At 34.6% G+C, this 13823-nt stretch overlaps 1 protein-coding gene across 1 annotated transcript in view; it reads left to right on the top strand.

The window, feature by feature from the left end:
• LOC140165944 (gamma-aminobutyric acid type B receptor subunit 2-like) overlaps window positions 1–13823 on the top strand; it is a 447371-nt gene that overhangs the window by 122443 nt on the left and 311105 nt on the right.

Below are 13823 nucleotides of genomic sequence, written 5' to 3'. Positions count from 1 at the left end.
CTTAAGCTTCCATACAGAGAGTGTGAGTTTCAAATGGGGTTACTTGAATATATATTACCTTTATAGCATATTATTAAAAATCACACACTATGATTTGTCAACACGCGTCACGTGGAAGCACTATAATTTAAAATAATATTCTATGATCGCGCGTGGGACGCAGTCAAGAGTGCACATTCAACGCATATTAATAAGTGAGGTTACGCGCACAATCCTTCTGCGATACGCGTTATCACTTGCGCTGTGGAATGCGTACTTGCTTTACCTCGATGTATGTAAATGGCCAGATCCTTGCAATGCATAGGGACACGCTCAGTACAGGTCCGACAGTTTCGACAGACAGCTTTTTGTTACGTATAAAATTATGGAATTTTTCAAAACAGTTCTGTTAAGGAATTCAGATATGGCACTTGTCGTTTCAAGGGTATTGCTGCTGTTGAATTAAAGCTACAAATATGCCAAAATGCGTATAGCGTTATAAACAAAACCCAAAAACAAAGCACACAGTTGTTTTTCCACAATTGTATTCCGAGAAATGGTTAAACTACATTGTTTGGTGAATTAATATACGGATGGCTTACGAGCAGTGGCAAAAGTACATTCTTTGGTAAAGTAACATACCATGTATTGCAAGATTGGTAAATTTATTGGTACATTGTTTGGTAGAGTTATATACAATGGTATTGCGAGAAGTGGTCAAATGGAGTCAAAAGTGGAGAAATGGTAAAACTACATTGTTTAGCAAAGTAATATACAATGGTATTGCGAGAAGTAGTCAAATTGCATTGTTTGGCAAAGTAATATACAATGGCATTGTGAGAAGCGGTTAAACTGTATCGTTTGTTAAATTAATAAACGATGGTATTGCGAGAAATTGTAAAATTGCATTGTTTGACAATACGATGGTATTGCGAGAAATGGCAAAACTGCATTGTACGGCAAAGTAATATACAATGTTCGACTATTAAACGGAACGTGACTCAAAAGAAAAATCATAGGTCATAGTATGTTTGTATTTACCTTTGCGTAATAGGTCAAAATTCAAAAAATGAAAAAACGGCTCCTAGATATTTTTATCTAGTTTTAAAAATTAATAAAACCAAATTTTTGGCCCAAATTTTTTTTTTTACGTTGCATGAAAAAAAAGTGGGCCCAAAACCCGTTTTTTTATATTTTGGGTCAAAAATTAGCATTTTGGCCCACATTTGACCTCACAGATGAACTTATCAAGTCTTTGCCATTCTAAATATTTATACTTTTATATACTTTAGACCAACAATTTAGCAGTGATGAGGCCCGAAAGTTTCCATAATTCCAGGGTTCAGACCAACCTTAAAGAGAAAAATATTATAACATATATAATAATGATATTCTAATCATGGAAAGTCACGAACCATGAAAACTATCCTGTGTTTTAGACCAGCTGTTAGCTGTTAACACATGCTCCAAGGCTATAATATAAATAGTTCATTTCGTAGTATTTTTATAGGATCTATGCCAAGTATGTAATTAGGCTTTTACACTTTTTTAACGCATGCCAAGGTCTTTCATCATCTGCTACCAGGTTTATCATCATCTTTACTGATGTCAGCATCATTTTTATCAAGTTTATAATCATTATTACGAGGATGATTGTCATTTTATAAAGAGTTATTATAATCCTCACCAATTCTATACTAGGTCACACATATGTTTAATGTGTTTGTCAAAATTGGAAATAAATGACTATTTGATAGTGTTTTTTCTAAACCAGTGTACTTTGGACTTGATAGTGTCGGATATTTGTGACTTGCTATCCCGAAATGAGCGTAATGTCGAACGTTGGTAGTTTCGAAACATCCTGGCTGCTCAGTTGATGTTCGTTGTTTGCCGCACACCTGTACAAACCAGTAGTATGTTCTTCGTTATTGGCCCATTGTGCCCCCATTCACAAAGGATATACAGACATATTATTGACATAAACAGGTACGTGTGAAACAAAGAACACCAACGCAACAGCCAGGACGTCTCAAAACTACCAACTTGCGACTTAACGCTCATCTCATTTTAGCAGGTTCACATTTGTAACATTTGACAGGCTCTTAAACAGTTGATATTTATCAACATCAGATTAATAGTGAAAGACATTAATAACCCTCGGACATTTGAGAGTTTAGTTAATAACTGCGTTTATAACAAGAACATGTTTCAAATTTAAATTGACACTTATCGTGAATAAAATATTTGAATTAATATCATTCAAATACAATTATGTTAAATTTTACAGCTTCATAATTTCTTTACCAGATTATTATTTTATGTCTACTTTTGTGCGTTATTAAGTGACCAATTGATTCATAATTTTGTGGGCGTTAATAAAAAAAGGAAATACCAATAATCAGGGCGAGGTCACGACGCAATAATTATATATCACCAATACCTATTAGTGAAAGTCCAAAAAGCAGAAACCCGTTGGGTGCGAAAGGCATATTCATTTGAAAATAATTAATCATATTGAACTTACTTTTAGTTCAAAATTTCTTATTGTAATGTCCAAATTTGCAATCTATATATGTGAAAAATGCATTTAGATATGTACAAACATTCTGTACATTTGTTAAAAGCTTGCATTTCTTTAAAATAAAACCACCGATATCACACTCTTTAAGTATAGAAGTGTTATTAAGTGCATATAGGCTAATACTTGCGTGAATCGATTTGGCTGACTGCTAAACGTGGGGGTTTGTGACATAATAAAGCAGTATTAGCCAACATTGATATTGTTACGTGGCTATTAGAGGAAATTAATTTTGTCTCTTACCTCGCCAGCTGGGAATTTAGAAAATTCCAATTTATAAGCTACGCTAGTACTAGCACTGTGTTTGTTTATTTGTTATAAAGGTTGCGTCTTTGCTGCGTGGGTTAAAATCCCGGGTTAAGGCCACTTTAGCAGTACGTTTGAAAATCATATAATATAATAACCCTTCCGTATTGCAGTTCTGGAAAATGTATTTTATAAAAACACAGACAATCTATGTAAAAAACATGTGGGTAAACGCAGAATTTTGCACATGTCATGTTTAGAAGTATGCGTCGACATCATCGCAACAACCCTGATCTTCTTGCCCCAGTACCCTAATTCTTTACCACGGGACCAAGTACGGAATAATCGTACATTTTATTAACCACCTGCCGATCTAATATTGCCTCTGATTGGTCAATTACGTTATATCTTCACTTTAATCACCAATCACAATGGAGCTTTGCAAATAATTCACCCTAATTTTTTTGCGTGGTGAACTTATTCTAACAATGTTGCTGATTGGTCCAATTGATAATGAAAACTTCTTTTTGGCCAATCGGCAGGTAGTTGTCATCGTGTTCAGGGATCGTGTTATTGCATTATCCTCCAGTATCGTTTGCGGAATGGTAGCATTGTTTACACTGCTGTACTCCAACCAACCTTCCATTTTTATTCCCATTTGATCCTACCTTTGAGACTATTTTTGTGTGAAACACGTGTATATCGTTTATTATGGTGCATACGTGTGTTTTGGTGTATTATAAATCATCCTTCAACTCTCATATTGTGATAATTGCTTCCTATATTTGTGACAAATTGATTCCTAAACGAAGAGATATTGAGGCAATTTATTTCCTCACATTGTGCTCTTTGACCGTAATGAAATCCAATCCTATGTAAATGTTTAATCAGTAGCAATTAGCCCATGCGGACAATAGCACAATATTGATACAATTTTGTTGCAGTGAGAGATATCTAAATAATCTAAAGTAATTATATTTGCTCTCGTGGTGAAATAGTAAATAAATTAACGCTAGGCATAATGCATTATTAAAGAGGACACTTATAACGTCCTTAGAAATTAGAAAAGCTTACAAATTTTCCAGTGAGTTGGGACAAATAACGTCCTTAGAAATTAGAATAGCTTACAAATTTACCAGTGAGTTGGGACAAATTTGAGATTGTTTTAATTTGTTTTAATTCATTATAGTACATTTAAGGTAAAAAGTAGTGTGAAAGAAATATATTAATATATTTAAGTTATTGAGCCTTACATTACTTGTTGTCTTAAGGTCAGCATCTTGCGAATGGTAGTGCGTTTTGGCAAAAATTGCACTGATCATTTCATAGTGATTGTGTAGAAGAATTCAAATAACACAGATATACTTTTGTAGGTTCTGTGGATCTTGAGTTATGTTGTAAAGAGGGCTGAAACAACAACACTTTTGTAAAACGTACATAACTCATTAACAACAATAAATCAAGCAAGTTTTCAAAGTATAATGATTTGTAGAATGAACTTTTGCAAACCATTTAAGTGTTATTTTTCAATAATATATTGATTTAGACAATGAAAATCGAATTTTTGATTGCTTCGACCAACAAAAGAACGCGTCACTTTAAACATAAAACATGTACTAAACCTTCTCCTAAAGTGCAATAGCATTCCATATGACAATCATGTAGCCTATCATGTGTAGCACGATGAAGAAGTAAAACTGTTCGCCTTGTTTGTCCAAACTAGACATGCTTGCAGTTCATGTACTTTGAAAACCAAGTTAAAGATATTTGTACATGTAAACATGAACAACGTCCTTGCATTTTATGTCAACACAAGATAGCTGCATAATGAAATTTGGAAAGTACTTCTTCAGAACGAGATTCTCAGTTGTACGATAGTATACTGTGCATGGAATACGCCAGAGTAATATTGCATTTTAAATACTTTTTTTTCAATAGCTATTGAAGTAATGTTTATGCTAGATTTAAAGTACTGCTTTAGGATTATAAGAGTATTTTGTAGCCTCATGACATCTTAACTAAATTTTCACCGCAAAAGAGAGCAAACGTAATAAAGCCAAGCCGACTGTATTGCATGTTAATGTAAACAAATGTTACCGAACTATTAATGTTTTCACAAATGTGCTCACTGTTGACATTTGTGAAGTTTCCGCTTTAAGAAACACATCGATACCTGAAGCCTAAACAATGTTTACTTATACCTTCTCGCACTAACATTATCTGATCTGCCATAACGATGTACTTTTAACCATTTCTTTCAACACCAGTGTATGAGTATGCCTATAATGGATCTGCCAAGCAATGCACTTTTACCACTTCTCTTAATAGCATTGTATACTACTGTTAAACAATGTACTTTTTACCACCTCTTGTAATAATAATGAATATTACTTTGTTAAACAAGTAGTTTTACCACTTCTCACAGTACCATCGTATATTACGCTGCCAAACAATGTAGTTTTACCACTTCTTGCAATACCATTGTATATTACTCCACCAAACAATGTAGTTTTACCACGTCTTGCAATACCATTGTATATTACTCCGCCAAACAATGTAGTTTTACCACTTTTTGCAATACCATTGTATATTACACTACCAAACAATGTAGTTTGACAACTTCTTGCAATACTATTGTATATTACTCTGCCAAACAATGTAGTTTTACCACTTCTTCCAATACCATTGTATATTACTCTACCAAACAATGTAGTTTTACCATTTCTTTCAATACTTATTGTCTTAAACATGCAGCCTGTACTAAACATGCTCCTAAAGTGCAATAGCATTTCATATGACAATCATGTAGCCTATCATGTGTAGCACGATGAAGAAGTAAAACCGTTCGCTTTGTTTGTCCAAAATAGACATACTTGCAGTTCATGTACTTTGAAAACCAAGTTAAAGATATTTGTACATGTAAACATGAACAACGTCCTTGCATTTTATGTCAACACAAGATAGCTGCATAATGAAATTTGGAAAGTACTTCTTCAGAACGAGATTCTCAGTTGTACGATAGTATACTGTGCATGGAATACGCCAGAGTAATATTGCATTTTAAATACTTTTTTTTTCAATAGCTATTGAAGTAATGTTTATGCTAGATTTGAAGTACTGCTTTAGGATTATAAGAGTATTTTGTAGCCTCATGACATCTTAACTAAATTTTTCCCGCAAAAGAGAGCAAACGCAATAAACCCAGGCCGACTGTATTGCATGTTAATGTAAACAAATGTCACCGAACTATTAATGTTTTCACAAATGTGCTCACTGTTGACATTTGTGAAGTTTCCGTTTTAAGAAACACATCGATACCTGAAGCCTAAACAATGTTTACTTATACCTTCTCGCACTAACATTATCTGATCTGCCATAACGATGTACTTTTAACCATTTCTTTCAACACCAGTGTATGAGTATGCCTATAATGGATCTGCCAAGCACTGCACTTTTACCACTTCTCTTAATAGCATTGTATACTACTGTTAAACAATGTACTTTTTACCACCTCTCGTAATAACAATGAATATTATTTTGTCAAACAAAGTAGTTTTACCACTTGTCGCAATACTATCGTATAGTACTCTGCCAAACAATATAGTTTTACCAGCTCTTGTAGTAACATCGTATATTAATCGGCCAAACAATGTAGTTTTACCACTTTTTGCAATACCATCGTATAGTACTCTGCCAAAAATATAGCTTTAACACTTCTTGTAATAACATCGTATATTACTATGCCAAACAATGTAATTTAACCACTTAGGATTGTATATTACTCCGCCAAACAATGTAGTTTTACCACTTCTTGCAATACCATTGAATATTACTCCGCTAAACAATATATTTTTTTTACCACTTCTCGCAATACCATTGCATATTACTTTGTCAAACAATGTACCACTTCTCACAATACAATATTACTTTGTCAAACAATGTAGCTTTCAAACAATGTAGCTTTGTCAATAACGCATTGTATTACTCTGCCAAACAATATAATTGTACTACTTCTTGCAATAAGCATTGTATATTGCCCAATTAAGCAGTTTAGTTCTACTTCTGCCACCTTCAATGTCTTTGATTGTATATTACTCATCCACAACCCATAATTTATTCATTCATATATTATTCATAAATAGTTTATTACGAATTGTTACCATAATATAAAAACTACATTGCAGCAGTTCTACAATTGAAATACATATGAATATCAAAATATAAACAAATTATACAACCCCACACACTAACCCAACTCACCCCCATTCCACACACCCATTGATCACACTGGCAACAGCGTACCCCCCCCCACCCCCACAAACACACCACCATACTTACACACCCCAAATCGTATCCCTCTCAAGAGACCTATTTCACTCGCTTACTCACTTAATTAATCAATATTCTTATTCTACAATCACATAAATTATTATATGTGATGCGATCAAGCAAAATCAGTCGGAACTCGGATATATTAAATTTTCAGTTTCTTACAGAAAAGTAAAAATCATTTACAAAACTGCATTTTGCAGAAAACCCAATTGAAATTGAACAACCAATTCCAAAGATATGAGCAATTAAAGAGTTTCCAAAACAAAAGGAAACAAAATCAATCTCAAAATCAATATTTCCGAGTTCCGACTGATTTTGCTTGATCACATCACATATTATTCATGGTGTCACGTAAGGTCACGTTTATAAAGGGTGAAAAGCGCCTCAAAACAATGGTGCTCGAATAACGCGGGAAATCAGATAAATAAAAGTGACGCTTAGATTAGGAAATTAAATCTGATGAGAAGGTGGTCCAGGATCAATATAAACTGAGTATGTAAGACGAACTGGAAGTAAAATCAGGAAAGAGAACGTACTGAAGGCATTTTTGTATGCATGCGTATTAACACACATCATAATGACAAAACACACTCCTGCAATCGCACACATATATATTCAGATCTTCAATAATTCGGCACAGACTATTGTTACGAGCCGTAATGAATCATGCAAGGCCAAAATCACCTTTTCCAAATTCTCACACAAATGCACAACAATAACACACTGTTTGATTAAGTTAACAATATTATTCTGAATCTTTAATGAAAGGTGAAATATGATTGATATATGAACAACAATAAATGCACATACAATACAACCACACTAATATTCACTACTTGACCGGCAGTCTTCTTCTTGTTGATATAAAAATCTGTTGCACGTGTTCTGGACGATTGATGCATATCCTTGTTCACTTGTCCTGCGAAAATCACTGTTCAGCAAAGTCCATTGTACACCTGAATCTATAGTTCCTTTGTGTATAAATCCTCGCACAGATGACAATTTCCAAACTGATTCTGCTTTCACCAATCACATACTTTCTTCAGGAACATTCCTTTTCTTACACGGATCCACTTTATTGACAGATGTGTTGTTTTATAAACCAGACTCCAACAAGCCGACATAAGAATATAAATCCCTTGGGGAGGATGAGCACTTTCGCGTATTCAAAATCTCCTTCGATTTCGCTGTATTTTAATAGCAAATTATTGGCTATGCAAATTAACTGATTCACATGTACCTCTCTTTGCAGCACATAGACGACCAACGAATAGAGATCTTCTAATCACTCTTTATAATATCTGCCAAGAGATATTCTATTGCTTTCAACTTTTATACCAAATTAGTAAAACTAGAAATTCCCTAGCTATAATTACTTATTTCTGTCACTTCCACCTTATTACATCCACGGGACTTTCCCACATCATGCAATACAATGTCCACATTGAGATATATGGTGATTTCCAATATCCAAGAATATTATATATGATTGGATTTTTTCTGCTCAAAACGGGTTTTCTCATATTTTTCTTTAGTCGTGATGGTTCTAAACTTATTTTCTACTTAGCGATCAAATATAATTTATTGCTTGCGATTCAACCAGTTTAAAGTCGTTTCGTTACGTGGATAGCGCTCAAAAATGGGAAAATTCTAAAATGATTTAAATGTTTCAACACTTAGCCTATCTCTTGCACTGGGGCATTTTTGTACTTTTTTTTACTGTAGGAAAAAACCCTTTCAGCTACTCTTACAACGAAGAGGTTTCTGCCTGGTACCGAGCACTACGAGTAGTTGCACTATTATGCAATGATTTGAAAAGCCTTAATGCTATCATGCACATCTTTAATACCAACGCATGAATCTTTCAAATGACTTTTGTTATCATTATTAATATTGACATTTCATATCTTCCCCTCACTTCTCAAATCATAACTATGAATAACAGCTTATAGAATAGTTGTCCTCGCGACTCCAACAACACGCACCTGTTCAGCACATACGGACAAGTTAACAATCGATGTTCAATAAAGACAACAAATATAAAAGACTTCCTGGCACGCTGAATCGTGCTTTCATTTTGTCCATCACCCAGTTGAATGACGCGTGAGTGCGATTTCTCTTGCTGCTTCTATTTATCAAAATGCTTTCAGTACGTACTCTTTCCTGGTTTTACTGCCAGTTCGTCTTACGCATCTCTTCATATTGATCCTGGACCACCTTCTCACCGAATTTAATTTCCTGATCCAAGCGTCACTTTTATTTGTCTGATTTCCCGCGTTATTCGAGCATCAACGTTTTGACGAACTTTTCACCCTTTTATACACGTGACCTTACGTGACACCGTGAATAAGAGACTTAACGAAAACTTAGCTTTTAGGTATCGGTGTGTTTGGTAATCATGTTAGCGCGTGATTTTGATAAACGTTTAAAAAAAGCCCGTCTTATCCTATGCATTAGAAAGTATTGTGGGGTGATACTGGCGACGTAAATAATGGATAGCGAATTCGTTTAAATGGGAAGCATATTGAGATTTCACGTAAGAGAGTATTGAATTGAAGTAGTGACAGGCAGGCCACTTAAACAACGTCTTTAAAATGGAAGAGTGATTTCAGAATTCTGAAGGATTGTACCGTAGCAAATGACTAAAATGTGTTGTTATACAGGGTGTCCAAAAAGCGTCTCCCGGCAAATGCGTGTTGATATCTATGGTTATTTCATGTTGTAGACTTATACAATACGTAAAACCCTAACTCGGGGTTGTACATGGCATTTGACAAATTGGGATGGTACCGTATTTTGCGCGAAATGGTAGGCTGGAGCAAATCGATATGGGTACAGCATATAACTGTGATAACATCCAAAAGACTTAAGCTAATCGTAGATATATCCTTTGTGCTAAAGTGAATTATTGTTTTTAGCCCGACACCTTTCCCAGGGGTGGGCTGACCATCATAAATTACCATAGCGGGGGAGGTTAGTCCAATCATAGGTTTCTACAGTAAAGTCCACAATTTGCATTTCGAGTGCTTTTGTGAAAATCATTCCAGGAGATATCGACTTTTCACTAGACTTGAAAATTACTTAAGCTAATCGTAGATCCATCCTTTTGCGCTTATTTGAATGAATTTTTTAACCCGGCTTACTTACCCGGGGTGGGCTGACCATAGAGGAGGGAGGTGAGGCCCACCATAGGTTTCTACATTAAAATCGATGATTTTTCATTTTGCCCTTTTGAAGCGATACCGACTTTCCTTTCATTTTCTAAGAGAAATTCCGGTGAAAATCGCATATTCGAAGAATTTTGACCCGAAAATCAATTATGCCTATACTTTTGCCAAAATATCCCAATTTTGTGAGGGCGTGCTCACAATATGACGTCACAGCGACATTAGGTAGAGAATGTTTGTACTTATTTTCGTATCACTGGATAAAAGAGACCCATATCTTTACATTGATACAAAATATAATGGTATATGACATTTAATACATAAAATTAGTGGATGGCATTATAACAACCACCTCTTAGTTTGTGTTACAAAACTTGGCTCAATGGGACGATTAGTACTAATAGGTAAAAGCAAACATATTTAAAGAAATAAACATATTTATGCGATAGATTTTCGTGCAATATTGTGGTATGCATCAAGACCTTGGAAACCTCTCGAAATACAGAGCCAAAAGAATCATGTGCTGTGCATTGAAATTGACATTGCAATTTTCATTTAAGCTATCACAGGGGTTCCTCACCAGCACTTTTTATAGAGTACAAAAGGAAATAGACAAGCGAACAGAGAACATGATTGATTACGTATATTATATGTGTTGACGTGAAAAGCTAAATTACGCATTTTTAGACTTATAACATAATAGAACTCTCTCTTGGAACGTTTCATCCCGCACATTGGAGTACGTCGACTTTTCTCATACATTGTCATGTGTTACCTGAAAAATGGTTATATTCTTGATCAATTCTACTAGCACAATAACAGCTCTTAGCATTATTTTTAAGCAAATGTATTGTAAGTTATTTGATTCAAATTTAGCCGATAATATCACAATAGCTCTTGATGACAATTGACAATAAATTAATTATTTGTCTATATTTCATTTTATTTTTCATATCATTCTTTATAAAAACATCTATTTGCCAAGTCATTTGTTCCAATTTAGTTGGCAATACCATACTAGCTCTCGATGACAATATAATTCTAATGTATATCTTATTTTTCCTTTTCTTTCCATATAACCTGCTTTTGGTGGACCTCGTTGATGTTATATTATAAGGTATGTAATATTATTTAATTGTTTTAGTTAAGGAAAACAATAATTTATTACTAAATAGAGGGTGAGCAAATCAAAGTGCATTCATGTATAATATATAGCTGAAGATTTTGTTAAGGGTATTTTAATAACGCTTTAACCAGTCCTACATAAAGGGTGACAATGCCAAGGCATGCAGTTCAAGATATTTGCTAAGGGTGTTTTAACAACGCTTTAACAAGCCAACATACATATCTGCACAAGATGGCTAATGCATATAGAGCGTACCTGGTTCGTCGCAGCTGGAGGTGAATCAGACAGCCAGCCGACCTGTAGGATCCTTGGATTATTAAGTGCTGTCTTTGCTTTTATATGCTTTCGATCACACGTGTAAGCGAAATGTTTGTAAATTATTACATTAGTGAAATAAATTCCAAGAACCACTTACCTAATACTATGCATGTTTGAACTCACTTGAGACAATTTATCTCACACATTTGGAACATATTAATTAAATTAATAGTCTGAATTTTTGCAGTTGTATCATATTGCCTGCTCGAATTTTGCGCGCGAAGAGCTACATTATCATGACGTCATGATAACACAGCGTCATGATGACGTAGTGTCGACTTCTCTGATCATAATTAGATTTAGATTATTAATGGTTTTGAGCATAGTAAATGATGCGATAGCGCGAACAGACGTTTGCATTGATAATGACAAGCTGGCCTTGGATGGAGCGTGAATGTATTACGTACTGAGTGGTTAAAACGTAGGACAAGTGAAATAAGCACTGTTTTTTACTCGATGTTGCATGGACGCGTGACAGAACATTGATTTTTACTGGTTATTTTTCTTAGTCGTGACTACACTAACGGAATATATCATTTTGATCTTGGATCTTTCAGGAATTCAATAACCTTTTACCTTCTGCGTCAAATAATCTGAAATTATTGTGACTATCTTTGTCGGAAAAATCAGTTATTGTTAACCTGCGTGTGATTGATATTTGTTAAGGGTATTAATAAGCATTTAAATTGGGCATAAACAAACCTGGTGCATTAAGTCTTGAGAAAGGTCTAAGCAGCTATTTTTAAAATGTGTTTGTATTATATCGGTTTTTCTAATGGATTCCCGTCTTAACAAAGCAGGGCCTTGATATACTTATTATGGGATAAGGTAATCGAGGAACTGTGTCACGGCACAATTTATTGACGAGACTAACGCTATGCTGTTACAAGGTTATTCGAATATGAACGGTGTGATATACAATGGCTTTGCGCGAAACGGTGAAAATACATTGTTAGCAGAGTAATTTGCAATGGCATTACGAGAAATGGAAAACAATATTGATTGACAAATTATTAGACAATTGTATTACTTGTTAATGTACAATGGGATCAAACAGATTCATTCGGTTTGTTAAGAGACTACAGAAAGGTTTTGTTTGAATAAATCAGATTGATGATTGCTGCTTCTTACTTCCGGTTAGACGTATCTTGACTGTAGAGGGTGTATTATGACCACACGTATTGTTTTGTAAAATGGTTGTCGCAAGAAGTGTCAAATAGATTTGGAAAGGTTATAATACAAGAGTTTGCAAAAAGTGGTACCACTCCCAGGTAACACTATATACAGTAACCCAAAAAATTAAGGTACCAGTTATGTTTACCCCCTGTATATCCTAAACAAAGTTAGGTATGTCATAATTGGAACCAGCAGCCAATAGCTGCATCTTTTAGTTCGAATTTAAGACCTCATTCGTTGATATTGTTCAAGAAATAAAGACATGGCAATCCCAAAACCCAAGGAAGGTACCAATTTAAAAGTTGCAGTTTGCTGCATTAAATGCCCTATTGATTTGTACACAAAGCATTCGCGAACAAGAGAACTAGCGCCGTGCTTCCATTGATTAGCACGTTAAAACTAGCGTTGTGCTTTCATTGATTAGAACACAAAAGTGCAACTTTTGATTTCGTTTCTTCATCAGGTTTTAGATCACCGTTTCTTTCATTCTAAACCAATTTAAACAAATAAGGTCTTAAATCAGAGCTAAAGAGTACAGGTATTGGCTGCTTGTTTTAATTTTGACATACTTGTCTTTATGTATGATATACAGCGGTGAACATATAAACTGGTACCTTAATTTTTTGGCTTACTGTAGTTTGGCAAAGTGATACATAATAATTGTTTTGTAAGAAATATTCAAATACGCGTTGAGATAAACTCATACGTTTCTCATCTTTCATTCAACCATGCGTTACAAGTTCACGCACATTTGCCTCTGCACCAATGCGTATCACCACGCACAATAGAAGCTCATAATCTAGTTGTGGTGTCACTGAACTATTCATTTCCCCGATAATACTCATTACCAATGTTATCAATGGCTTATGAGCTATAACGCCTTTGTAATGTAGAGGTTAGA

The sequence above is a fragment of the Amphiura filiformis genome, chromosome 12 (assembly GCF_039555335.1).
Source record: "Amphiura filiformis chromosome 12, Afil_fr2py, whole genome shotgun sequence".
Taxonomy (NCBI): domain Eukaryota; kingdom Metazoa; phylum Echinodermata; class Ophiuroidea; order Amphilepidida; family Amphiuridae; genus Amphiura; species Amphiura filiformis.
The sequence above is the reverse complement of the archived record's forward strand: the minus strand, read 5'-3'. Positions and strand labels throughout refer to the sequence as shown.